Here is a 25,320-nt window from a genome sequence, read left to right as displayed (position 1 = left end):
GGCCTCTCCTGTTGCGGAGCACAGGCTCCGGACGCGCAGGCCCAGCGGCCATGGCTCACGGGCCCAGCCGCTCCGCAGCATGTGGGATCCTCCCGCACCGGGGCACGAACCCGTGTCCCCTGCATCGGCAGGCGGACTCCCAACCACTGCGCCAGCAGGGAAGCCCTATATATATAATTTTATATATTTTATATATATGTACAATCTGTTCTTTTTCATAGTCTTTTCCATTATAGGTTATCACAAAATATTGAGTATAGTACAGTAGGCCCTTGTTGGTTATCTATTTTATTTATTTAATTTTGTTGTTTAGTTTTTATTTCATAATCATAAACTTAACTTTGCAATTCAGCTAAACTTGGAGAGAGATAAAGACAATGTGGAACCCAAAGAACTGCAGTGAGAGCACAAAGATGATAGGATATTCCAAGCAGATGGGGATGAAGGGGTGCCCTCCTGAGAGCTACAGAAGGAATGGTCTGGTGGTTAAGATAAAACACAGTCAAATTTATTAGATTTGTCCACAGTCAGCAATGGTGATCTTCTTGCCATTGGTCTTGCCATTCCTGGACCCAAAGCGCTCCATGGCTTCCACAATATTCACGCCCTTTTTCACCTTGCCCCAAACCACATGCTTGCCACCCAACCACTCAGTCTTGGCAGCACAGATGAAAAACTGGGAAATGTTTGTGTTGAGGCCAGCATTTGCCGTGGACAAGATGCCAGGACTGCATGCTTCAGGAGGAAATTATCATCAAATTTCTCCCCATAGATGGACTTGCCACCAGTGCCATGATGGAGTGTGAAGTCACCACCCTGGCACATAAATCCCGGAATTATTCTGTGAAAGCAGGACCCTTTATAAACAAAGACTTTCTCCCCAGGGCTCAGAGCATGAAAGTTTTCTGCCGTCTTTGGAACTTCGCCTGCAAACAGCTTGAAGGGGACGCGACCCAAGGACTCGCCGTCGATGGCGATGTCAAAGAACACGGTGGGGTTGACCACGGCTGAGCAGCGCGGGAGGCTCCAGGGTAGCGGCGTCTGCAAGGCTGGTTATCTGTTTTATGTCTAGAAGTGTGTGTATATCAATCCCAAACCCCTAATTTATCCCGCCCCCATCTTTCCCCTTTGGTAACCATAAGTCTGTTTTCTATGTCTGTGAGTCTATTTATGTTTTGTAAATGCGTTCATTTGTATCATTTTTTAGATTCCACCTGTAAGCGATATCATATGATATTTGTCTTTCTCCGTCTGGCTTATCTCACTTAGTATGATCATGTCTAGGTCCATCCATGTTGCTGCAAATGGCATTATTTCATTCCTTTTTGTGGCTGAGTAGTATTCCATTATATATATATATACACAGATATGCCTATTTTCCTATTTATGCCTGTTCTGCCCCCATAACATATTTTTGCTCATAATTATTTAATATGTAGGGTGTGTGAGGAAAAACCTCAGTTTGATTTAAATTCTTTTTTTTTTTTTACATCTTTAGTGGAGCATAATTGCTTTACAATGGTGTGTTAGTTTCTGCTTTAAAACAAAGTGAATCAGTTATACATATACATATGTTTCCATATCTCTTCCCTCTTGCATCTCTCTCCCTCCCACCCTCCCTATCCCACCCCTCTAGTGGGTCACAAAGCACCCAGCTGATCTCCCTGTGCTATGCAGCTGCTTCCTACTAGCTATCTATTTTACATTTGGTAGCATATATATGTCCATGCCTCCCTGTTGCTTCGTCCCAGCTTACCCTTCCCCCTCCCAGTGTCCTCAAGTCCATTCTCTAGTAGGTCTGTGTCTTTATTCCTGTCTTACCCCTAGGTTCTTCATCACATTTTTTTCCCCTTAAATTCCATATATATGTGTTAGCATACGGTATTTGTCTTTCTCTTTCTGACTTACTTCACTCTGTATGACAGACTCTAGGTGCATCCAACTCACTATAAATAACTCAATTTCGTTTCTTTTTATGGCTGAGTAATATTCCATTGTATATATGTGCCACATCTTCTTTATACATTCATCCAATGATGGACACTTAGGTTGTTTCCATCTCTGGGCTATTGTAAATAGAGCTGCAATGAACATTTTGGTACATGACTCTTTTTGAATTATGGTTTTCTCAGGGTATATGCCTAGTAGTGGGATTGCTGGGTCATATGGTAGTTCTATTTGTAGCTTTTTAAGGAACCTCCATACTGTTCTCTGTAGTGGCTGTACCAATTCACATTCCCACCAGCAGTGCAAGAGTGTTCCCTTTTCTCCACACCCTCTCCAGCATTTATTGTTTCTAGATTTTTTGATGATGGCCATTCTGACAGGCGTGAGATGATATCTCCTTGTAGTTTTGATTTGCATTTCTCTAATGATTAATGATGTTGAGCATCCTTTCATGTGTTTGTTGGCAATCTGTATATCTTTTTTGGAGAAATGTCTGTTTAGGCCTTCTGCCCATTTTTAGATTGGGTTGTTTGTTTTTTTGTTATTGAGCTGCATGAGCTGCTTGTAAATTTTGGAGATTAATCCTTTGTCAGTTGCTTCATTTGCAAATATTTTCTCCCATTCTGAGGGCTGTCTTTTGGTCTTTGATTTAAATTCTTGTTTAAAGGAATCCACATTTAACCCAGGTTGAATCCTTAACGGGTGTATTGCAGAGAAGATTACGGCAGGAAGAACAGGTTTGCTTTAAGCTTCTCCAGGAGGAAGCTCCCTGTAAAGATGGGAGAGAAGATGCAGCTCCCCAGAGGAAACCTGCCCACTGAGAACGGGTGGAGCTGACCGGTAAACAGCCGGCCAGTAGCCTGGGAGCTCACAGGTGTTCCCTGAGTGCAAGACTTTTGTTTACGTGCTGTTTAGCCGTGAGCGCAGAGACAGTCAAAGCAGATTTCGGAAGGCCGAATTAAGAAGAGATCATTTTCGTGGTTATAAATCTGTATTTGTTAATAGTGCTTTATATTTATTGGTTGATTTATTTATGACCAATAAGTGAATTTTAAAATGTCTGTTTTGCTCTGATGAAATTGACATTTACTGAGGCAGTATTAAATGGTGGCTGAAACTCTGGAGCAAATTTAACTAGATCGAAGTCCCTGCTCCTCCATTCATTACCTTGAGTGGATTATTTTATGTCTTGATGCCTCAATTCCATCATCTGTAAAGCGAGGATACTTGTTTCACGGGGCTTGTTTGAAGGATTGTATTAGGTGAGACATGTAAAATGACCGGAATAATGCCTGGCACACCAGCGTCGTGGTTAAGTGACAAATACTGTTTATTTTAAATACTCGGATGATTTTTCTTGGGGCTCTAAGTAGTCAAATCCTGAACTTCTTCATTCATAAATTGACCTTGCTGCTATGCCTCTCCAAGAAATGCACACGGAGACGGATAAATTGGTTAAGGAACAATTAGGGAGAAAAGAAGTTTGGAATCCTTTAGACACGCCCCAACCTTCACATAGTAAAAGCAAAGCCACTGAAAGTCATAGAAAGAGTAAGTAGATTTAAGGGCCTGCGTTATTGATGCCAGTAATCTTTTCAAACTTAAAAATATCGCCTGACATTCAGGTTAAATAAATGGAAGATTTCTGTGGACCCGCCCCCTCTCCACCAACTTCAGAAATTTAGATTCAGAGTCTTAGATGGGGCTTCAGGAGCAAAATTTTTGATGAACATGGCAGATCATTTCTAAGCTTCCTCTCCCTCTCCCTCCTCCTTTCCTCTGCTTCTGTTCGTTCTCTCACTCATTCATCTGTGGCTCCTGACACCTGTATTCCTTTCCTAAATCTGTGGAATATAGAAGTCACAAAGTTCATCCGTTTGTTCACCCTGAACCCTGGCACCAAAGGGGTAGATGTGTGACCTGAACCTGGCCACTGGATGCTCTCAGTGGAGCCTGGAATAGGGCGTAAGAGGGGCCAGGATGCAGGGGTCATTTAGGGTTTATAGCTATGGTGGCAGACCTAGAGGAAGCAGAGGTGTCCTAACTGGCTGATTCCTGCGACATGACCTTCACAAACTTCCATCAGTCACGTCTACTTTTCAAACCCGGCCGACTAGGCTTCCCCCCGTCTCCACAAGTACAGCTGACCCTTGAACAACGCGGGTTTGAAGTGCACGGGTCCACTTAGAGCAGATTTTTTTCCGTAGTAAATACCATGGTACAACATGGTCTGAGGCTGGTGGAATCCGAGGATGCGGACCCAGAGATGTGGAGGAACCACGTATACAGAGGGCCGACCATAAATTACAGGTGGGTTTTGGACCGCTTGGAGGGTCGGTGCTCCAATCCCTGAGTTGCTCAAGGCTCAACTGTACTTCACAGGCTTCTGAGAGATCGTTTCTTCTTGTGTTGACCAGTGTCGGTTCTTGTTGGCAACCAAGAATCCTGAGTAGTTTGTCTGTGGCCCGCAGGTAAAGTGAGTACTGCCTGATATATTCTGAACATTATCGATCCCAATTATTTTGCAAATAATTCCTCAGTTTGACCATTACTTAAGACCAGTGATATCACTGCAGTAATGCTACGAGGTCTTTCTAGACCTTCAATATTGTTAAATAGGGAGATAACATGCTTCCTATATAAGCTCCTCAAGCCAGTTCTTAATCTTTACATTTTGAAAACATACAGTCCATGACACCCAGTTGTAGTTTTGGTCATTCTAAGTAGATGTTATTCACTAATGCACCATCAATAGAATGAATGGATACATTTCGATACGTACCACGTTGGGTTAAAGAGCATTTTCCCGGAAAAAGAAAAAAAACTACAGAGCTGAGAAATATGACATAGGAAAGTGTACATAATAATAGTAAAACAAACACCCAGCCTAAGAGAGAGAACACCAACAGGGCCTTTGAAGGCACCTTTAAGCTCATTCCCAATAAAGGTCTTCTCTCTCCTCCCCAAAATGCACTATATTGAAGTTTAATCAATTTATACTTTTCATTATAGTTTTATCACATACATATGTATCCGCAAATAACAAATTGTTTGTTTTGCCTTTTTTGTGCACACTGTATGTATTCTTTAGTCCCTTAGTCTCTTATTCCATGTCTTACTTCTGAGATTAATCCATTCTAATGTGTATAGCTGCGGTTCATTCATTTTCATGGCTAACCTTTCACGGAATAAATATGCTGTCATATATTTAGTTTACTGTTGATGAGTATTTGATGTTGATGGACATTTGTTACTGATAGACATTGCTTTCAAATTTTGCTATTACAGCGCTTCTATGAAGATTTCTGTGTATATATTTCGGCATACGTGAAAAAGTGCTTCTCTGTGGTATGTTCTTAAGAATGGAATTGGTGTGTCATAGAGCATGCACGAGTTTGACCTCAGTAGATAATGTTATGTTTCTGAAATGGTTATAACAATTTACAATCCCATCACCAACTTCTGAGAGAGTTTTAAAATGTTCACCTTAAGGTCCTTTAATCTTTGCCATATTTATTCCTACATACTTTCTATTTTTGATGCTGTTAGAAGTTGACAATTTTTATTTTGTAGTTTTTACTGTTCTTTGCTGGTATATAGATGTGCAGCCCTTTTTTTTTTTTTTTTTTTTTTTTTGCGGTACGCGGGCCTCTCACCGTTGCGGCCTCTCCCGTTGCGGAGCACAGGCTCTGGACGCGCAGGCTCAGCGGCCATGGCTCACGGGCCCAGCCGCTCCGCGGCATGTGAGATCTTCCCGGACCGGGGCACGAACCTGTGTCCCCCACATCGGCAGGCGGACTCTCAACCACTGCGCCACAAGGGAAGCCCTAGATGTGCAGCCTTTTGCACATTGATTTTATATCCAGAAATTTTACTAAACTCAGATCCATTTGGGTTTTCTGAGGCAGACAATCATATCTGGAATTTTTGCCAACTTTGCTTTTTGCTCTGCAGTCCTTCACCTTTTTATTTCTTTTCTTTTTTGACTGCACAATGTAGAACCTTCAGTAAACTTTTTACTGGAAATGTCAATGGCAAGCCTCCTTGTCTTATTCAATTTTAAAGGAAGTGCTTTTAATATTTCACCGTTTAGTATAATGTATGCTATATATTTTTATAGACTAAAAAATCACTTTAAGGAAATTTTCTATTTTTAGAGCAAAAAATAAAATGCTAAGGGTATTTTAAAAAATCATGAACAACCGTTACTCATTAATTTTTAACTTACATCTGCTTTAAAATGTTCAAAAGATTTCTGGATTCTTCCCCTCTTCTTTTGTCCTTGAAGCCTGGAATATTGTTTTCATAATTAGCTAAGTAGTGTTCACACTCAGGCATGCATGCATTCATTCATTCGCCCATCAAAACTTCATTGAATGCCTACAAACTGTGAGGTACCTAGGGCGCATAAAAATCTACTAAGATAAGAAAGTCATCAGAAATTAATAGAGATTTCACATCAGCACTTCATGATTCCTTCAGGTTTTGGCATTGCTCTTCAGAGCCAAGGAGTCAGCCAAAGAAATAATATTCTAAGTGGCCCTGAGATCATAAAAGATAAAAGGAATTACTGGACTTCCCTGGTGGTGCAGCGGTTAAGAATCCACCTGCCGATGCAGGGGACACGGGTTCAAGCCCTGGTCCGGGAAGATCCCACATGCCGCGGACCAACTAAGTCCGTGCCCCACAACTACTGAGCCTGTGCTCTAGAGCCCGCGAGCCACAACTACTGAGCCCATGCGCCACAACTACTGAGCACACATGCCTAGAGCCCGTGCTCTGTTACAAGGGAAGCCACTGCAATGAGAAGCCCGCGCACCACAACCAAGAGCAGCCCTCGCTCACCACAACTAGAGAAAGCCTGCGCGCAGCAACGAAGACGCGAGGCAGCCAAATATAAATAAATAAATTTTTTAAGAAAGGGATTACTGCACTGTGGAGAGGTCTGTAGCAAACACCAAGGAATTATGAAACCAGGGAGCCAAGTCCTTACCTAGAGGCACAGCACTTAGATCTAGAAGACACCCAAGGCCATCTGGTTCAGCCAAATGGTGCTCTTTGGGACAGCTATCCAGTCATTGCTTGTATAATTCCAGCCAAAGATGGAAAGTTCCATAGATCATCACTGTTTGTCTGCTGTAATTGTTAGGGTGATTTTTCTTAAACTGAGGTGAACTTTCCTTCCTGGTACTCTTTTTCTAATTGTCTCACTATGTCCTGTGCATCCACCAAAAAACATCTGCCTCTCTCTGTGCCAGTCCTTGGCCTAGCAGGATCGAGGTGTGATGTCTCCTCGAGACTTCTCCAATCCAGACTAACCACTCCCAGTTTCTTCAACAACTCCAAGCGAGGATTCTTTCCTAACTGCCCACCATGCTCCCTTTGGACACACTGCATTTGTCACCATCTCCCCCCAAACTTAGTGCCAGAGTCACATGAAATTCTCCAAGAGTGAGCTGGTCATGGCCAATGTCAGGGACGCTGACAACTTCCATCTTCCTCACCTCCACCTGTTCCTCCACCTTTCCCACCTTCATTCTCTGAATCAACCCTTGCCTTTCCCTTTCAAAACCTGGGCACCTTGGAGAGACACATAGGTGTCCTGAGGAGTAAAGGTGGCCCAGGAGAACATCCATCCGTTTCTCCTGAGGGATATTGGGCTGTGTGACGAGGGACCCCCTCTCCCCGTGCTCAGAAGGACAGTTCTTTATGTGCTAAGACATTAAGAGGTTTCCCTCCACAGTCCCAGGCAAGAAGACGCTGTGTGGTACATGAGTACTACACAAAATAACTCTTTATAATAAATAGAATAATGAATGTGTGTTTGTCGGGACATTCGCCATTCCTCGTGAGATGTAAGCATCAAATAGGCATAGTGTCAAAATGTGGTACCAGAGTAGCTGTGGGGTCTTGGCTGAACCACCTAGCTTCTCCCATCCTCAGTTTCCTCTTCGTTCCCCTGGTTTTTTCATCGACTCTAAAGCAGGCGCGACAGTAGCCATCACTTGCAAATCAGCCTCCCAGGGAGAGAGGCCCCTGTTGGACCTTTGTAAACGGTGACCTGATGTACTCACGCGAGCATCCTTGTCACAGGGAGTGTGGTTTGGCAGATAGTAAGAGAATATTGTCAAAACAACAAGACCCCAACTCAAGTGTGTCCTGCCTTTTGCACTCTTAAATTGCTCCACGCAAATGATCCACGCAGATCTTTTTAGATGCAGAATGCTCTAGAGGCCATTAAGACATTCAGAACAACCTGTTGAATGCTGTCGTATGTATCCTGGTTCTTCGTCAGGTGCGGTCACCTTACAGCCTCCCTGGAGCATGTATTTAGTCTCCTATTTGGAAATGGGCTTCATTTTCATGAGTTCCTCCATTAGGTCACTCATCCCCCAGCTCGTGGCCTGTCGTCTTATTCGATGTGGACACTCACCAGCCAGGCAGAAGAAGGTCCCCAGAAACCCATGCTCTGAGCTGAGGTCCCAGTTCCCGCTGTGATCTCTGGTCCCCGCTGCCTCCTACTATGGGGATCTCTTCCTCAACCCTTTTCAGCTTCCAACAGCTCAAGAAGAATAAAAGATACATAGACGGCCAAGGAAGATAGTAATTTACTAACCTGGACGGATCCAGAAAGGGCTATAAAAGGAACATCCTAGCCTTATGAGGGTCATAAATAATGAAGATAATTTTCCCATGTTTTATGCAAGTATAATTTTGGGTGGTAAACAGTAAGATGATACACGATACCTATGTATGTTTCCTATCCGAAAATGTGTGCAATTAGCATGTGGAAGATTGTAATTATAGCCTGGTTGGGATTTTGTAGGTGCTAAAATTGATTTCTTGGTTGAATTATTTTGCAATAGACGTAAACCACTAGTTGTACACCTAAACGAAATTGAGTGTGAACAAATCGAATCACTTTTATTTTACCTTGGATAAGAATTTATCGATGCAAATACAACTCCTTAATTAAATCTGGCATAGCCGGGCCTGTAGAGGCCCGCATATAGGCATTCTGTCACCCAGCTTTAGTGAGGATTTTCATTCTAGAATGATGCCTTGCTATGCTTAGAGAGAATTGTGTATCTATTACGGACTGTCGGAGTAGTGAGCTGTTTGAGTTCAGTACCTCTCTGAATCCCAGATGGACTTTGGATACATCTTTTTGGGAGAAGTGCTACTGATTTATAGATTATAATTAAATACATCCAAAATTGAAACTTGCATCACTATTTCTGAAAATAGCCTCTTAATTCATAAGCTTCCAAAGTCTCTCGAGAAGAGAAGAAAGGGGTGAATTGTGGAGACGCACTTTTATCCTGATCGATACATGTTAGAGACTTGATCAGAGAGAAATCATTAATATAAGTGCATTCGTTTCCTAGGGCCGCCATAACAAAGTACCACACGCCAGCTGGCTTAAAAGACAGAAACTTGCGCTTCCCTGGTGGCGCAGTGGTTGGGAGTCCGCCTGCCGATGCAGGGGACACAGGTTCGTGCCCCGGTCCGGGAAGATCCCACATGCCGCGGAGCGGCTGGGCCCGTGAGCCATGGCCGCTGAGCCTGCGCGTCCGGAGCCTGTGCTCCGCAGAAGGAGAGGTCACGGCAGTGAGAGGCCCGCGTACTGCAAAGAAAAAAAAAAAAAAAAGACAGAAACTTATTGGCTCACACTTCTGGAGGCCAGAAGTCCAAAATCAAGGTGCCAGCAGGCTGTGCTCCTTCTGAAAGCTGGAGGGGACCTTTCCTTGCTTCCTCCAGCTTCCGGTGGCCGTCAGCGCTCTCGGGTGCTCCTGGGCTTGCAGCTGTATAACTTCCATCTCTGCCCCCATCATCACATGGCTTCTCCCTGTGTGTGTCTCTGGCTTCACGTGGGACATGAAGACACCCGTAATCGTGGAGTCGGACGTAGTCTACTCCAGTATATAACCTCATCTTCCCTGACTACCTACAGCCCTGTGTCCACATAAAGTCACACTCTGAGGTACTAGGGGTTCAGACTCCAGCGTGTGTTTTTTGGAGGGGGACACACTTTAACCCTTAATAATAAGAAAAACTTATTGTTGCTCAGTTCTAGGTATCTTCTCAGGGAGGCAAACGGAAATTTCGTGAACAACTTACTACAGATAAGAATTGCTTGATACTTGTAGTCTCAGCTTCCTTTAATTCCCATTAATCACAGCCCAATCCAGTATAAAAACTATTACCTACCTTGAGGGCTGTGAAAGGAGATTGTAAAATGACGGCAATGTCTTACTGTTTCCACTGAGATCAGGACCTGAAGGATGAGCATTTGGCTGCAGTGAGAAAGCATTAAAGGAAGATCCATTTGGGTCAAAACGGTCCAGCGTCTCCACACTGGGAATCTGCACCAGTCCCCTTCTCTGGGATGTTTTAGCAAAGTTGGAGGGTTCTTCCCTTCCAGAGATGGATGGAGTGGAGACATTTCTAGAAGAAGGGGTGGGTTGGCCCAGGTTTTCAAACTGTGTTTCACGAAACCTTGAAGTCACAGAAGGCACACGTGTGGTTCTTGAAAGTGTGGCCAGGAGCAGACGTGGTTCATACACGCAAACCCCTACGCTCTGTAGATGAAAAAGGACTTACTCTGTCCTGTGATTCTCCAGCCACTGAGTATGTTTGGGTTCATCAGGCTATTTATTCACAGCAAAGGCTTTTTCCTCTCTAGTCTTTGGCTCGTAACTGGGCTCTCTCCCGCTGGTGATGCTTTGATAATACTCGTGTGGTCCAAAGAGCCAGGTTCCCCTGTGTGGCTCTAGTGATTTTTTTCTTATAGTCCAGTGTGTGTGTGTGTGTGTGTGTGTGTGTGTGTGTTCTCAAAGCACAGGAGAAAGATAAACGTCTCCTATATCTTTCTGTGTGTGTGTGTGTGTGTGTGTGTGTCTGTCTGTGTGTGTGTGTGTGTGTGTTCTCAAAGCACAGGAGAAAGATAAACGTCTCCTATGCCTTTCTAAATTTTGATATTCTATGCTTACATTGTCAGCTCTAAAAACCTATATTTAATACTGGCTTATGGAATGAACTGGACCTGCTAAGTCTGAAGTTATAAAATAGCTCCCCACACCCCCTTTCACATACCCACACCCAAATTACTCTTCTGAATTATTCTCCTCTGATTTTGGATGGAATCTTGCTTTTCTGGCTCCTGTCAGATATTAATACATAGTTTCTTTTTGGCAGGTGCATCTATCGCTTTAGTTTGGGAATCCCTGAAAGCAAAGCCTGAGACAGGGCTTGGGAGCAGTTTCTTTAAATGAGAGGTGAAGCAGGAGGTGGGCGTGAGGGCAGGGAGGGTGAGACAGGAAGAACCATGTGTATCATTGAGATCGCTGCCGTAAGCAGTGGGGATTGATTCTGCTGGGACCTCTGAGACGTCTAGAGGATGCTTCTTGGTGTTGCCCATCTGAGGGATGAGAGGTGGAAGTATTTCTCCGCTCCCTGCTGGTGAGGACTGCCCCTGGTGTGGTAACACCCTGCACTGCTGGGCTGTGTTGTGCGTGGACTGAAAGGCTCAAAGCTTTTCTGAGAAAGCCCTGGTGCAGAAAGCAGAATCAGCTTGAGTGTGAGTCTGCGTGGAACTACCCCCTGCAGTTGTGGCTGAGATCAGAGGTGGGTAAAGGGAGGAGATGCAGGGGAATCACGGGCGTCTTCTGCAGCCCGCCCTTTGCACAGCTGGATCCCCTCATCCCTACGTCAAGTCCACTCTGTTACTGAATCTTCAAGGTGATGGCAGGCTATGCTCTCTCAAAAGTGTACGTCCCAAGCTAAAGTTCCAACTTGTGCATCTGGTTCTGAGGCCATGATTAATATTCCCCCATCTCTTTTTCTCTTGCCATTCAGGGGTCTGTTGTACAAGTGCTGGGGTGGCTGAGGACAGAGGATGGCTGTCCCTCCTGTCGAACTGGCCAGTGACTGACCGCTCTGTGCTGAATCTTTTCTAGTGACATAAAGCTCCGCACATTTTGTGGCCACTTCCCAAGATCCATCTACGTGCTTGTTCCCAGACGTCTTTGTCTCTGATCTTAAAAACCTGTCCCTTCTATCCCCCTGACCAACCAGCCAAGCTATTCACTAACCCAGTAGTCTGTGTACATCCTCATCTTAGGACAGTTCTCGGGCCATACAGAGTGGACAAAAGCAGCACCTTGCTCACAGCTCTGCCTGCCGGGAAGGTCTCCCCTCACCACTGTCCTTTAGGGTCACCCCTCATAGAGCCATGGTGTTGACAGCAGCCCACTGTCAGCCAGCACTGACGACTGCAACCAACCCTTCCACGAGCCAGGAACAAGCTGCTTTCCTTCCTTTGCCAATAGATCATAGCAGTCCCACCCCTGCCCCCATAGTTATAGATGTAAAGCTTTGAGAGGTGTCAGGACGACGGAGGGAGGTGACATGGAGACCTGGGACACCTTGTGCCCTCTGCACTTGCTCAGCCGTGACCCTAAACATACCATCGCCATCAGATGCCTGACCGACTTGGTGGATCTGACGACGTCCAACTCATGATGAGCAGTTCCGGTCATATAATCACCTGATGTTCCCTTTTCAACTTGATCTCTATTATCTATTATCACTTCAAGAGCTGGTTTTGAAATGGTGAGTCTTTTCACAATAAACAGTCCCTGAAATGGAGTGGCCATGACCTTACTCTAGTAACCCAGGCATTCTGCACTGCAGATCTCCTACCAGAGCTTGTCAACGCTCCCTCACAGCATTTTCTCTACTCTGGATGTCCCTAGCACTGGTGGATTTGATAAATTATATGGCCTCAAGAGCAGGGTGGGTTGCACTGAAACCTAGAATTTCTGTAGAGCCTTCTTGTACTTTGGGCCTCATTCACGACTGGCACTCGAGAAATAGGTCAGAGAAGTAATATCAAGTGCAATACAGGCTGCCCCTGCCCCACCAAATCCAAAGTGTCCTCAAGCCATATACCATTTTATAAGGTGGTAATCATTTAACTTAGAGGGCATGCCCCGGACCACCGACCTCTTAGAGCCTTCACCAATATGTCGGGACTTTGAAAGCCTAAAGGGCCGTCATGTTCTGCCCTCTGACACACATATGTTTTGCTCTAGCATCCAAAGCCCTTGCCACTTCCTATTTGCCATTCTGGTTAGCAGAATGCCAGTGATATAGTAGAGCATCATGACATTCCGGGGATTGTCGAGATGACAGAGAGCAGGAGAAAAAGCACACCCCTGGGCTAAGGCACTGAACACGCACTTCTATCCTTTTGACGTAGCACAGAACCACTTTGGATTATCTCTCCTGAGAAGGTTTGAAAAGAACGCATTTTCCAGGTGGATAGCCACAACCCGAGTACCAAAGTCTGTGTCGGGCTGTTCCGGTTAAGATACCACATCTCATTCAGCAGCTACGGTTGGGACTACTACTTGGATAAGTTTTCGCTAATCTACCATCATTCATGAAAATCCACCTGATTTTTGCAGAAACCGTAACAGATGCATTGAATGGGGGTAGGATGGTGACCTCCAACCCCGTGCTCGTCAGATTCCTGAGAATAGCACCATTCTCAGCCGTTCCGTCTGGATTTGCTCTCTTATCTGGCGGGGGGTGGGGGCACTTTCTGGAGTTTCCACTTGTTCCTTCCTGTCTTCTTGGTTGGGTTTCTGCCAGCCCCGAAGTCTATACATTGTAATTGTACATCGCAGGACAGAGGAAAGGACCACAGGGTGGATCCTCAGTCCCTCAGAACCACAGAGAGATGAGCCTGGTGTTCTCTGCTGCTTTTCTCTTGAGGTATTTGCCAATTTATTCGCAGCAGAAAAGCCCGGAAGACCAGCAGAAAGTGGCAGGTCTGTGGCTGAGAAGCCAAAACGAGATTTCAACAGTCTCACAATACTGGGAAGACAGGACTTTGGGTTCAGGGTCTGCCAATGAGAAGGGATCCTTGAAGTACCCCCAGGCTGGCAGGTGGAACCCCAGTGGTAAGGGCGAGTGAGAAGTGGACCGGCCTCTGAGGCTGAAACTGTGTTCCTGATCTGCTCAACCACAGATGAGATTAAGGTGCTCTGCTCCCATTCTATTTGTGAGAAGCACAAATAAATCCTTTCAGGAAAAAGAGACATCATTCAGAACCGTTACAATGTTTCACGCACAAGACTGGCATCTGACCCAAAGAGCAAACATAGGCAATAGAAAAAGACCTGCTGCTAACAGATACGTGAGTGTATCAGATCCGGATTCTAAATAACTGTGATAAATCATAGAGGAACTAAAGTGTGGACAAAATGGCTGGAAATCTGATGAAATGAACCAGCTATTGCTATACACTAAAACGTCACTGAAAAAAGAAAAGCCGGACACCAAAAGAGTCGTATAATTCCTCTATAGTCATATAAACTAAAAAAAACAAACCAACCCTAATCTATGGTGTTCCAGGCTAGTTACCTCTGGAGGCAAAGGGGGTGGTGATTAGGAGAAGACACAGGTGAGGTTCCGAGGTTCTCATTTGGGTGGTGTGTTCGCTTTGTGAATATTTATCAAGCTGTACCCTGAGAATTTATGCACTCCTCAATAAAAGTTAAACAAAGAGAGAGACAGAGAAGCAGCCGCAGAGGCTGCACGATTGAAGGTAGAAATAATTGGTATGTTGGAAAATAGAGTTTGGATGTCTTATCCCACTTCAATTGCTCCTGGTCTATTTCGAGCCACCATCAGCTCTTGTCTGAGTTAATGCATAGCCTCCGACCTGACCTTCTTGTTCCAACCTCTGTCCCCTGGAGTCTACTTTCAACACAGCCACAGAGGATCCTTTTGAGGCAAAAGTTTATGGTGTCACAGCTCTTCTAAAACCCTCCGGTGGCTTCCCACCTGTCCCCGGATAAAAGCAGAGTCCTTCCCTGCAACATCCAGCCCTGTTCCCTCCGGTCCCATCTCTCATTGCTGTCCCCTGGACCACCTCGGTGCTGCCACACTGACCTCCTCCCTCCTTGGATGTGCAGGCACCCTTCAGGCCTTTGTCCTGGCCCTTCCCCCTGCCTGGCTCACTCATGCGCATCTAGGCGTGGTCCCCACACTTCTCCGTACACTCTTCCTGGCACTCCTGCCCCCTCACCCTGCTCAGCTTTCTTTTCCTCTCCATAGTTACTGCTTTCTAACATGCTGTAGAATATAGTCCTTTTTTTCTCATATTCATAACTTATTATGTCTCTCCCCTGCAAGGCAATAAACTTCATGAGGACAGGATTTTTTTTTGTTCACTGATGTGTCCTACACATAGAACAGTGCCTGACACAAAATAGATGCACGATAAATATTTTAAAATAGATTTTGATGATGCAGACGCAATCAGAGAAGCAATCCACGGATAAACAGGTAACTGCAAAAGAGAACTTGGGCCAGATATTAGATTTTTGTCTCCAAGCTTCTCGTGTTTACAAGCTGTAATTAAAATGTGCATGTTTATATCAATAAATCTATGCATTCTCAATGGTCTGTTTCCACAGTAAACAATCCTGTTCAGTTCAGCAGAATTACAAGAGGTTTGGCTCCAGATAGAGCCGAGTTTGCAGCCTCTCTCCACCGTTCACCGCTCACAGGAGCCCGAGGAAGCTGCTGAACCTATCGTGTCTCAGTTTCCTTGTCTGTCAAATGGGAATAATAATGCCTGTCGTGTAGGATTAAATGACATGACATGTGTAAACCCACAGACCCCTCGTGCATTCAGAAATGATTTCTCGAGTACCTGTTGTGTTCCAGGTGCTCTCCTCGACGCCGGGGGACGCTTTAATTATTCTTCACTACGTATTTACTGAGGGCCACTCACTGAAGTAGTATAAAACAGCGCAAAGCCCCTGCCCCAGAGCTCTCACTGCAGGGGGGAGACAGTCATTGAGCATGACACAGTGACACACGTTTGGTAGGTTAGATGGTGACAGGTGCTTTGGAAAAAGTCCAGAGGAGGGAAGGGGACTAGAGAAATGCGTGGGGGTGGGAGGGGGGGATGTCGCCACCTTGCCACCACAGAATCTTGACCTTGGTGACGAGTCACGGCACCTGCCCTCCAGGAGCACATCCTCCAGGACACGTGGGCACAGCGTGGTCCTCCGAGGGTCACGTCTGCCGTGGTGGCGGATGATGCGTTGCTACGGAGGGAGAAGCAGCATCTGAGCTCGACGCCCTGCGAGCTCGCGTCACGCTGGCCGGGTCACTCAGTTTACAGTCGGCTGCGCCCGCGCAGGCTCGGGGAAGGGGCCAGGTTCTCGCGTCCTGGACCGGCAGATCTCTTCCAGTGACGGCGGTGACAGAGGTCGGACATTTACAGGATGGGAGAGAATTATCCTCGTGCCGATTTCTAAATCTGCACAGTTTGAGAACTGGGGCAGGCCCAGGTCCAGAGAGGAGAAAACGCTCATTTAGTGACTCATAGAAGGTTTTCTAGAAAAGGAAAGAAATCCATTCTCTCCCCTAATGGATGTGATCGGAAGTTTCTACTAATATGGCATCAAAGAAACTTAAACCAATTCTTGTGCTGAGTTTATGGAGCAGTCTATGGCTCCCATAAAAGAATAAGTGATGATGGAGAGAGAAATATTTACCAAAACCAAAAGTGGGAGCCATTTACTTAGTCATTAACTGTGAGAGGCTGGTTAAAATTATGCCGAAGAAACTCATTTCTTAAACACATAAATATCCTCGAGCACATCATTTAAAGGTTTCCATTTTCACTGTCCATTGAAAAGAAGGAAAGGATTAGTTAAATAATCCTGACTCTGTTAAGGTTTGGGTTTAGGGGAGACAGGACCATTTCCATAGACAAGGAGACCCTGGGTGAGCAGACCCCCATGCAGCAGAAGTAATAGGGCTTCATATGAGGAGGGGACCTGAATGTTCCTAAGGGAATTTCTCCCAGAGAAGCTGTCCTCATTTACTGGAGAGCTGTAAAGAGAACGAACCCTTTATTTAATCTGGAACTTTCTCCTCTCCTCTGTGCCAGCCTTCATCCTTCCCTTCTCTTTCTTTAGGATCGATGTCAGCTTCTGCAACCTCCAGGCAGCAGCCCCTGAATATCCCAGCAAATCCTTCCTTCTTTCTCCACTCACCTGTAACACCTGAAGTCTGAGCTACACAATGTTAGTTCCTCATTCTCCCCACGTCCCTGTGTTGCTTCTTCTGGCAGTACAAGAGACAGACCCTCAACAGCAAGGTAGAGCCAACAGATGTACCCAGTCATTCTTGATACCATCCTGGGCACTTCATCTGTGTTAAACAATTTGTCATGAATTGAAAGCTGAGATGTTACTATACTATATTTTGCCACTAAAGCTTTCCCAAGCATCTGTTTCCTCTGAGTTCATGACGCACAGACCCCCTTCTGCCTGAGATGGCTTCTGGGAAATACAGCAAAGACTTCTACATCGTTACTGTCTTCTCTCTTTGGAGCTGTAACATCTTTAGTAGCGCTAATTACCATCAGGAAAACAGAGAAAGCCACGAAGTGACCTGGCCGAGGTTTCTGTACTGAGGATGGGAAAGGGCATCACATTTAAATGACTTGCTTTGTGTTTCCTAGTTAAAAAGCTATGCATATTCATATTGGGGAAAGTAGAAATTAAAAATCGGCAAAAGGAAAAGTAAAAACAATTGCTAAACCCTCTCGAGAGGTAACTAGGGCTCACAGTTCGGCTGACATCCTTCAAGCCTTCTCACATCTGTGTGCACACGTATGTCTTTTCCTTTCCAAGAATGGAATCATTTCGAACCCATTGACTTACAGCACGCCTTCTCACTGAGAAACGTATTCTGAATGTTTTCTCACGTCATTGCGTTTTCTCCCGTACGTGGTTTGGAAAGATTGACTCTTCTTGCTGTCTGTCCTTTTAAACCCTGGACCCAATATGGTGGCAAATCCTGTTGGCTCCACCTCCGCAGCTGACCCAGAGTTCTGCCGCTGCTTCAACCCGGGTCCGAGGCACTCCCACCTCACGTGTGGAATATTGCCGTAGCTTCCTCACAGACCACCACTTTCTGAACTTGTTTCTTAGGTCTGTCCCCAACACTCAGCACAGAATGGTTGTTTGAGAACCGGGGTTCACGTTGTTCGTCTGTCCCAAGCGCTCCACAGCGCCCCCTCCACAGAGGAAACAGCGAGGGTCTCACTGTGGTCAGACTCACTGTTTCCCCCCGCCCCACCCTTTCCCTCTTGCTCACCTACTTCAGTGCAGTGGCTTCCTGCTATTCTTTGGACGTGCTCCAGCCTTAGGGCCCTTGATTTGCACTTGCTTCTTTCTAGAACATTCTAGAACATTCTCTCCCCAGCCCCCATCGAACGGCTCTTCTCACGAGACCTTTCCTGACTCCCCTCTTTACTATGTTTTCTAGCTCCTCCCCAAGCCCCTCGCCACCATTATTCTCCAACTGCCTGCCCTGCTCCATTTTCCCCAATCCACAGCCCAATATCACCCCCCAACATGCCACATACTGTACTTTTATGAAAAGTGTATTGTGTTTGTTGCCTTCCCTTGTCCCCCATATAGACATGTGGGCTCCACGAGCCAGGTTTTCTGTGTTTCTCTCACCTCCGGGCAGTGCCTGGCCCAGAGTAGGTACTCGATGAGCATTTGTTGAATGAAGGAATAGCACGCTGCCTCTGGACGGGTCATGGGATGTCTGACAGCCTCTATTGCTGGACTCCTGGCTGTATCTAATTTTTCTTTACTGTTATGGATGACGCTGCGATGATCCCCCATCCATAGAAATAAACCATGCTGTTCATACACCACTTACTTCTTTAGAACAAATTCTCAGAATCAGGGATACATTTTTAGGGCTTTCGATACACAGGTGCCAATTTAACTTCCAAGACGCTTGCCTCAAGGGCCTCTCACGTCAGCCAGCTGTATCCCATTTTCCCACACCCACGTCAACTGTGAGAAATACCAGGAGTTCCACATGTGTGGAAAACCATTTTTTAAAAACGGTCACACTTCACAAAGAACGTGAGGTTGGAGAATACCTTGAGCCGTGGATAAGTGAGGCCCGTGAGTGAACAGAAGAGGAAAGAAGAGATTGCGGGCCTGGAATCTTGTTCCGGGAAACTGTGCCGTCCAGGACGGACTTAGACTAAAGGGCATAAATAGACAATCCCCTGACTTGCCCCTTGGGGACATAATCATTTTCCCCTCGAAATTTTGGACATGCTCAGACCCCCCTGCCCCCAGCAGGCTTCCCAGGCAAAAGCTACGGGGTTATCTCCTCATTCTTCCTGGGAGCTGGGTTGGTAAAGAATTTGTCCTCCCGCAAGGAGAGCTGACCCTTGTCTCTGGCTCCTGGGAGGCGACCTCCCTGCCTGATAGGAGCGTCTTTGTGATTCACGGGGAGCCCCTTGGACCCCACGTGATTGTTTATGCTAACGGGGGGATTCACAACCCTCAGTTTGACGTCGGCCCAAACTGCAGAGAAGGGAGCTGGAAGTGGGTTCAGCTGCGTGGGCCATCAGGCCATCAGTCGTGCGTCCGTAACAGGTGAGCTTCGCTGGTGGGGATTACCCGACACAGACGGTCACACGCTGATGCTGGGAGGGCGGGCTCCTGGGCAGGGTGGAGGCCTCGTGTCTGGGACCCTAACTCTGCCCTCTGTGTGTCTCAGTCATCTGGTTCTAACCCTTTCCCTGGAACAAACTGTAGTTGTGAGTGTAACAGTTTTCAGTGAGTTCTGTGAGTCCTTCCGGTAAACTATGGGAAGTGAGGGTCGTTTTGGAAAGCGCCTGAACTTGCAGGTGGGTAAGAAGCCAGGGCAGCCTCGGAGACGGTTCCCTCGGACTTGCAGCTTCACTGGCTCCAGGCAAGGCCCCCTCTGCCTCTGTATCTGCTCTAGACGACAGACAACCTTCCACTGCCTTGTACTTCAGATGTTCCACTGTCATCCCAAGAAACAGTCACACGCTCTTGTAGCTTATTGTAGATACCAAAGAGGTTTCTTGGAGGATATAATAAGGTTCTTATGTTTAGCTGTACCTACCGGTTCATACAAGATCATAATAAAAATCGAGTACTTGTTATCTGGCTACGTGCAGGCAGGTGTATAACCTGCCTTCTGTGTGGTGTGGAGATGACCCTTCTTTATGGGAGAGCCTCTCTCTCTTGTGCTTTCCAGGCGGCAAGGTCATTTTTGCTCATCTTCAGATGGAGTATTTACAAAATAAAGCCAAACTCTTCTATTTGTGCCTACTCTGGCCTTTAACATGAAACAAATCCTTAACACTGGCAAAGGGCCTGACAAGCATTTAGTATTAATTAATTCTTGGAAGTCGCCGGGGAGAAGGTAAGTATTCTTGGGAACTGACAAAATGGATTGTTTCATTAGGCAGGTAAGCTGTTCGCCTTGAGTCTGGAGCCGCTCCTGTCTCAGGAGTTCTCTGCCCCAGGCTGGGGGGCCCTCGTGCCCCCAGGCTTGGAGGCAGGGATGGATGAGGGCCATGCCGTGTGTGCGTTTGTCTCTTTTCTTTCCCTTTCACTGGTAGCCTCACTCCAGGCTTTTCCAATTCCAGCTTTTCCCCTACCTAGGAAATGAATTTGACTATGATTTCTCCCAAAAGTTACACGTGAGGATCAAAACGCGAGTCCACTGGTGTCTGTGGCTGACATAGTGTAAATGTCTGTCCTTTGTTTTGTAGAAGTTTTTCTACAGTTTCCCAGGTAATCATTTTATTTTATTTTATTTTATTTATTTATTTTTTGCGTTACGCGGGCCTCAGCCCTCCCGGTGTGGAGCACAGGCTCCGGACGCGCAGGCTCAGCGGCCATGGCTCACGGGCCCAGCCGCTCTGCGGCACGTGGGATCTTCCCGGACCGGGGCACGAACCCGCGTCCCCTGCATCGGCAGGCGGACTCTCAACCACTGCGCCACCAGGGGAGCTCCCATTTTATTATTTTTAAATTCTGCATCATAACGTTTTCCTGGAAGGCTGTGTTTGCTTTCTTCTCTTCCGTCCTTCTCCCCGCTTCCCCTGCAGGCCCACGTTCCTCAGTCCAGACACAGGCTGAAGGCACTGATGGGGCAGGGATGTTGTCTGAATTTGCATTGCCCACTGAATGTGTCAGTAATTAGAACACTCGTCCCGAAAGCCTGGCCACATGTTGTGTTTTCATCTCAGATCTGACTATAGTGTTTTCGGCTAAAGAGACAGCAGACTCCTCTCCCCTCTCACCGCTGCCTTACTGCTATTTGCACAGCCATATCTGTGCCACCCACTGTCAGGCAGAGGCCTCCTTTTAGCCGCTGTCTTCTCCCGAATAGGACTTTGCACATCGCTAATGCTGTATATGATGGATAGTACTCTGATTCACCAATATTCAGTTCTCTTCTATTTTCGGATTACAATCTTCCACACCCTTGAATTCAGTCGTGGCCGGGTATGAGTTTCAGACCAGGACGTGAGACTAAAGGTGATGTGTATCCCTCCTGAACAAAGGCCCTCCCTCTCCTGCTGTGGGGGACACTGAAGCCCCCCATGGAGATGGCGGTGTTGTGAGATGGGGTAAAGTGACCTTGGAGCAAAGCCCCCCCTCTCCCACCAGCCCATACTGGACATGTAGCATGAGAAGAAATAACCTTTCAGTGTGCTTGGCCTCTGAGATTTTGGTGTGTTTGTTATTAGAACCCAGCCTAGCTCATGGGTTGGCAAACTACTGCCCATGGGCTGAATCTGGCCCTCCACCTGTGTTTGTAAATAAAGTTTTATTGGAACACAGGCTTCGCCCATTCATATACACCCATTATATATACATAAAGTTGCTTTCACGCTGCCATGACAGTGGGGAATAGTTCTGACAGGGGCTGCATGGCCTGGAAAGCGGAAAATATTCACTATTTGGCCCTTTAGAGAGAAAGTTCGCTGATGCCTGCCTTTCCTGACTGATACACTCAATGAAAGCTTCTTGAATTATGAACTTGACCATATAAAAGGTGGAAGCTCAAAACCGGTTGTAAAATAGCATCAGATTATCTTGCACGACAATCAGTGCAGCTTTAATTGGCAAGCAGTTATCGAATGTCATTATGTGTCAGACTTGGGGAGAACGCTTTCTCCTTGGGGCCCTCTGGGCTCAGGAGGGGGGCTCCCCTCCTTTGTAAGTCTGGGAAGTAAGGGCTCAAAGTGGGAAGGAGGCTATGACAAGAGAATAGAAAGCCCAAGGACTCTGCATGGGCTGAGGGATTGCTCACCACAATCTCCATTAAAATCCATTCATTTATCATACATGTCGTAAGCTGCTGTCATTTACTAAGTCCACGGCTGGAGAGAGGGCCCATAGAAATCATTAGGCAATTACTCTGTCGTGTGATAAGTGTTAGCAGAAGAGCTGTACAGTATGCTGGGAAGGGTCTTCCTGATGTTTACCCCACTCTTGATCTAGCCAAAGTGGTAAGTGGTATAATTCCCTGAGACTGAAGCCAGGCAAAGTCTAAGAATTGCTGACTCACCTGCTGGAATACGTGGGAATTTTCTTCCCTCTGAGGTAAGGCCTGGAACAACGTCTTCACACCCGGCCTCACGAGGGAGCAATTCCTACATCATTGCTTCGGGCAGGGCACCACTGCCGAGGCTCATAGCACAAAAGAGCTGCGCCCAAGTGCATCTGCTTTTAGCTCTTTTCACCTGACCTCCCCTGAACAGCCCGGAAAGAAGTGTCCTACTGATGATAGCGTGACTGGAACTTGGGTTTTCTTTTTTTTGCGGGGCTGTGGGCTGGGTCTGGAGTTGTGAGGAAGGGGCTGGGTAAGCCGGAAGGGAGGTAAATGAGAGGAAGATACACACAAGCTAAAACGATAGTAAACTGGACAGTGCAGTCTGTGGTTTTATGGGAAGCTTGTCTTCCCCACAGTTCTACGTCGAGCAAATTGATTTGGTACCCAATTCCAGCCATCATCTTATTTCAAGTCCGGTTACCGAGGAAACAGAGGGCACACTGCTGGGACAGTCTGCCTGTGTCCTGTGCCGACCAAGGCTATTAAAGCCCATCAACTCGGCCTCTGAGAAGCTCTGAACACGGACGGTTTCAACTTCCAGCCAGGTTCTTATTTATTTATTTTACTGCCTCGGCAGCAAAATGAGTTATTGAACCGTTCACTCTATCGATTGGGGCAGCTTTCCCCTGCATCCCTCGGATGCCCGAAGCCCTCTGGAGCTGGTGGCAGCCCAGAAGCCTTTTGTGGACGGTGAGTCCTCACCGGGTAAGCCAGGCGGCATCCACCCTCTGACCCCCGGGGCAGGGGCCCAGCCTGAGGCACACATGGCACCACCTGGCTTACAGAGCCTTTGAACATGTGAAGAAAGCTATGCACGGACCTCCTCACAGAAAAACACACGCACACAGAACTTTGCATGTAATTTAATGGAGGAACTAGATTCCCAGGTTACATACTTTTGATCTAAGTTTGTTCTGCTTAGGACTAATTTCTGAGTTTTGAAAACAAGTAAATACACTTCGGATGTGTCCAAGATTCAACAGTCCAGTGTCCTAGGGACTATATGACCCAAAGGAAAAATGGCACTTCACTGTGTCTCCCGGGAGATCTCACAGTCCATTCAGCCCGCCCTGAAAACCGTGAACTTGACAGAGACCAACCACGGCGTCTCCTGCCTGCTGTCTGGTTTTGTACAGCCTGCGAGCTGAGAATGGTGTTTACATTTTTCAGTGTAAAACGTAAACAACTCTATTAGCCTTTTGGGGGCACCGGTTGCTGGAGGAGTTGAGGAAATGGATTCTTGGCCCCAAAGCCCTTTCTAGCAAGGCACCCCGCCTCCCTACACGCTTGGCTGGGGGAGGGGCAGTGATGTCAGAGGCACGGCTTGGCTTCTTCCACTACAATAGCTCTTAGCCCACAGGCTAAGGACCCAGTGTGGACGCTGTGACAACCTCCAAGTATGTCCACCCCAGCTAGACATTCAGGTACCAGGGGAATGGGCACTGGAGGCACGGGGGGGGGGGGGGTGTCTGTGGACCCAGGGGCCCACTGTGAGCTGGGCCATGTATTATGTTCCTGACTAAGGCAGACAGACATGACATTGCTCTGTGACTGTACAATGTCCAACGGTCCCCAAAATGTTGGAGTATTGGACTTTCTTCAGTGTGCGGTTATCCACGTAAATGACCACATGGGTCTTTCGGGAGAAGACTTGGGATATCATTACCCTTATACTTGCCATGTGCTGCAGGCCCCCCTCCCTCCCTCCTTCCCTCCCTCCCTCCTTCCTTCCTTCCTTCCTTCCCTCCTCCTGGGGACCCAGACTCTCCTTCAGTCCCTGGGCTCTGGACCCCGAATCTGGATCCGGTCTGGAAACTGAGCAAAACTGGGGCCTCACCCCCCCGCCTCCAGCCCATCCCTCCCTGATTCCTTTGCTTGCACAGACAGAACGCTCTCCTTACTGGCCGCCCCTCTATTTTGCCTCTAGGGCTCTGTCTACTATTTCCTTGACTCCCTGTGGGTCAGGCCCTCTGTCTGCCCCTCTGACCCGGACACTCACTGGGATAACTGCCTCCACCTGATTCTGCAGGTGGCCTCTGCTGCTTTGGTGTCCTCTTGTCCCCTTTCCTGTCGGCGAGCCCGGCTGTGTAGCAGCGTCTCTGTAGAGGCACCCAGAACTCCGAGTGCAGCTGGAGCCCTTTTGGAGGGGGCAGGGCAGCCCGGGGCCCCCTGTGGAGCGTGCCCTCTGCCCTTACACAGTACGTCCGCTTGACCAGGCCCATCCCTCTGCACCACCTGCCGCTGATGTGCTGGCGTTTCTGTCTCACCTGGCGCAGCCGTCACCTTTTCCATCTCTAGAGGCCATCCTGGTAGCATGTCCACACCACCTACTAGGGCCTCACCTGGGTGTTCCACCCTGAATCCCAGCAGAGTGCTCCCAAACCGAGAACACTTCCTTTATCAAGCCTCACGTTCCGTACCCTTGCTTCCAGCACCCCAAGGCCACCCCTCCCACACGTGGCCGTCCTGCTGTTCCAGCTGGCCGGGCCTTGCAGCTGCCCTGGGCTATAGCCCTTTTCCTCCTTGTCTTGGCTGGGTTACATTGTGACTTAACCTTTGTTGTACTTGTGGCCAGAGGTGCTGTGGATGGGGTCCCGAAAGGAGCACGTGTCTTACGGGGTGAGGTCTCTGCGCCATCTTCAAGCAAGCAGTGGGGAGGAGAGGCTGTTCCTGCAGGCTTGGGGGCGGGGGGGCAGCAGAATCTGGGCTTTCCCGATTCTCAGCAGCATCAACACAGATGCCCTCATCCCATGTGCCAGGGTCCCATGCTTTCCCAGCACAGCGGGCCTGCCGTGTTTCCTAGTGTAACTTTCCCTGAAAGTCTGCTGCCCTGGAGATGGAGTCCTTGCCTTCAGCCTTTCC

General features: G+C 47.2%; 1 pseudogene; it reads right to left on the bottom strand.

The window, feature by feature from the left end:
• Positions 1-511: 511 nt before the first annotated feature.
• On the bottom strand, positions 512-24,680 carry LOC116762213 (annotated as a pseudogene).
• Positions 24,681-25,320: the final 640 nt, after the last annotated feature.

Source organism: Phocoena sinus, chromosome 11 (assembly GCF_008692025.1).
Source record: "Phocoena sinus isolate mPhoSin1 chromosome 11, mPhoSin1.pri, whole genome shotgun sequence".
Lineage (NCBI taxonomy): Eukaryota > Metazoa > Chordata > Mammalia > Artiodactyla > Phocoenidae > Phocoena > Phocoena sinus.
This window is presented reverse-complemented; position numbering and strand designations above follow the sequence as displayed.